Below are 3,144 nucleotides of genomic sequence, written 5' to 3' on the forward strand. Positions count from 1 at the left end.
ACACCCCTGTGCCAGGCCAGCCCTGTCCCTGTGTCACACACACACACAACCCTGTGTCACACACACCCCTGTGCCAGGCCAGCTCTGTCCCCAAATCTCACACACACACACCTGTCCCCGTGTCACACACACCCAGGCCAGCCTGTCCCCATGTCACACACGCGCAGAGTGCCAGGTCAGCCCTATTCTCGTGTTACACACTCGCCCCACCCAAGTTGTGCCAGGTCAACCCTGTCCTTATGTCGCACACCCACACACAGTGCCAGGCCATCCCTGTCCCCATGTCACACACACCCAGTGCCGGCCCTGTCACCGCCGGCTCCCCAGGGCAGCACCGCCGCGCGCCCCTCACCTGCCGCCGCGCGCCCGTCACCGCCGGCACCCAAACATCACGTGACGACCGCAGCCCCGCCCACCACGACCACGTGCTCCTCCCTCCTCCCCCATCGTTGTAGTCCTCATCCCGCAGGTGTCGCCGGCCGTGCCCCCATCTTTGGACTACAACTCCCAGAGTACACCGCGAGGCGGCGTCCCAGCCCCTTTACCCGGCTACCAATCGGCGGAGGGGACGGCCCGAGGGGGCCCCGCCCACTCCCCTCAGCACCTCCCTGCTCAGGGCGCGGCCCGGGGCCGCCCCTCAGGAGCCGCTGCCCGCCTTCCGCCGCTGCCGGGGATGTTCCCGGTCCCGCACTCTCGTCATCCTCACTCCCCTCCTCACTTTCCCCCTCCTCGGGGGGAACCCCAGGAACGGCTGAGGGAGCTGCAGGTGTTTATTCTGTAGAAAGGAATCTCAGGGGGCACCGCGTCACTGTACAACTCCCTGACAGGAGGGTGTAGCCAGGCGGGGGTTGGTCTCTTCTCCCGAATAGCAAGAGATAGCGTAAAAGGAAGCGACCTCAAGTTGCACCAGAGGAGATTCAAGTTGGATATCAGGAAAAATTCTTCACTGAAAGGATGGTCAAGCGTTGTAAAGGGCAAGCAGTGGGTTCACCATCCCTGGAAATGCCCATTAAAGTGTAGATGTGGCACTTGGGGGACAGTGTTTTGTGGTGAATTTGGCAGTGCTGGGTGAGTGGTTGGACTCAGTGATCTTACAGGTCTTTTCCATCCTTAATGATTCCACGATTCTCTGACAGGTCAGTTCCCTCCTTCGTAGCCACACAGTGCCCGGGGCACTGCTCACAGAAATGAAATGAATAAACTCCAACTCGCTGCTACTAAAGCCACTAATTCTCTCCAAAACACCACAAATTGCAGCCGGAGACTGGAGGTTCACCCAGCCAAAGTGCTTTGATAGAGCAGTCTGGAGTACAACTGCGAGGGGTTTGCTTTTTATTTGCCAAGCAACAGCAGCTTTACGTGGTGGCTGGCTTGCAAAAGGAGTTGTAAAGAGGATTTTCTTGATAGACCCTTTAACCAACAATTCATTTTAACAAGGGACTGACAAGCCAGCTGCCTGTTCAGAAATGGAGTTCTGCACCAGTAGCCCTGCTAAAAAAAGCTTTAAAAGGGCTGAGGGGCCACCTGAGCCTCCATAAACTTCAGGGTTTTACAGCACTGAACTGCTATCGGAGCAGTTTCCTCCATCTTTTGCTGCATTGATAATCATTTATTTCTGTGGACTCTGAAGAAAATCCCTTAGGAGAAGGGACATAAAAATATACTGATAACGAAATACAGCTGTCTGCTTGTCGTCTGCAAAATCCTCTGACTACAGCTACATGTGCAACACACTGTGTCTTGCTGGGTGGTTCTTTTGGGGGAGGAAGAGCGAGTTAATCCTGCAAGAAGCATAGATTACATTTCAAAAACCAGTGTGAAAATTTTGCAGTAATTTTCAGTACAAATCATATTTACCTCCAGCGTGAGCCTCATGAAAGTAAATAAGAAAAGAAATATATAAACACTTGCCAATATAAAACAGCCCAAGTATTCCAAGGGACAGCAATCATAAAAATTACAGTGGGATAAATCTCGTATGACTGCTTTGGTTTGCAGGCTGCGTCTTGCTGGTTTTGCATTTTGGAGCTGGAGAAATACTGCTTAATCAATATGTGCGTTATTCATACAATAATAATGCTGCACATTCTCTTGGGACATTTTTCTTCTCAGGAATTTGAGCTGTTGGAAACCTTCTTATTGTGTGCAGCAGGGCTGGTCCTTGTTATTAACAGCTGCTTATTGATCTGTAACAGCTTTTAGAAAGACCAAGGGTGGATTTTGGGCGTGATGTGGAAGTCAGGTCTTTTACATAAGCAAGGCAAGGCATTGTGCATCAAGATGTTGCTTTCTCTGAATTTAGGGGAAAAAACCCAAATAATTAACAGCTTTGTTCCATCCCACAGTGATAACATCTATAAATCTGAAAAATATACAGTCAGATGTATGGGAACCAAAAGCTCCAGGGGCCAAAATTTTATTAAAACAGCTTAATCTTCATGTTTCTCATCTTTTAGTGGGAGGAGGTTGCCCATTTCCCAGCTGCTGTGTGGCGTTTCCCAGGGTGGAAGCGGTGATTTCATTCCACATGAGCAAAACTCCTTGAGGCCAAACCTATGTACCTGGAGGGGTTTGGCAAATGTGACTTGGGGGTGAAGTTGTCAGTGGGTTTCTGCTTTGGAAAACTGCCCCAATTCCTCTATGAAGATGAAATGGAGGATCTCTGCTGGAATTTAAACGAACCCAACTGTGATGCTTTCACCTCATCCCTGCTGAGATGTGTTGGGGCCCTCCCCCTTGCCATGTGGTCCTGGGAGAGGGGCCCTGGGGGGGAGACACGGAGTTTCCCCGCCCCTGGACAGCCTCGTTCCCCATCGGTTGTTTTGTGTTCCCCTGCGTGGGCAAGGACCCTCGGGTCCGGGATTGAGCAGTTCCTCAGCAGAGCCCCGGCCATGCGGCTGGAGAAATAAACATCTCTGAAACATCTATCAAGAATCTGTCCATATATATTTCTTTTCCACGGGCCTCGTTTGATACGCTTATTACAGTATCCGGACTGTAACAGAGATGATTATCCACTTAGGCTGGCTGTGTCTTTAGGGAATTGCTTCCACTCTTTGGAAGGAGTTTCCTTTTGGCTCACAGGTTTGTTTTGTGAATCATCTTAAATCATAACCTCTTAATAGCTGGGCCATTGAAGTATTT

At 50.7% G+C, this 3,144-nt stretch overlaps 1 protein-coding gene across 4 annotated transcripts in view; it reads right to left on the reverse strand.

Moving 5' to 3' along the window:
- TSNARE1 (t-SNARE domain containing 1) overlaps positions 1–436 on the reverse strand; it is a 462,499-nt gene extending 462,063 nt beyond the window's left edge. For 3 of the 4 annotated variants that reach the window (XM_042036010.1, XM_042036002.1, XM_042036003.1), the window contains exon 1: positions 353–436. The gene's annotated coding sequence lies outside the window, so the exon portion shown is untranslated. Of the gene's footprint in view, positions 1–294; positions 319–352 lie in introns of those variants that run through there. The other variant, XM_042036006.1, reaches the window with a different exon arrangement.
- Between the last annotated feature and the right edge of the window lie 2,708 nt (positions 437–3,144).

The sequence above is a fragment of the Corvus kubaryi genome, unplaced genomic scaffold (genome assembly GCF_017639235.1).
Source record: "Corvus kubaryi isolate FWS band 111438036 unplaced genomic scaffold, C.kubaryi_AGA036_p1.0 37385, whole genome shotgun sequence".
Lineage (NCBI taxonomy): Eukaryota > Metazoa > Chordata > Aves > Passeriformes > Corvidae > Corvus > Corvus kubaryi.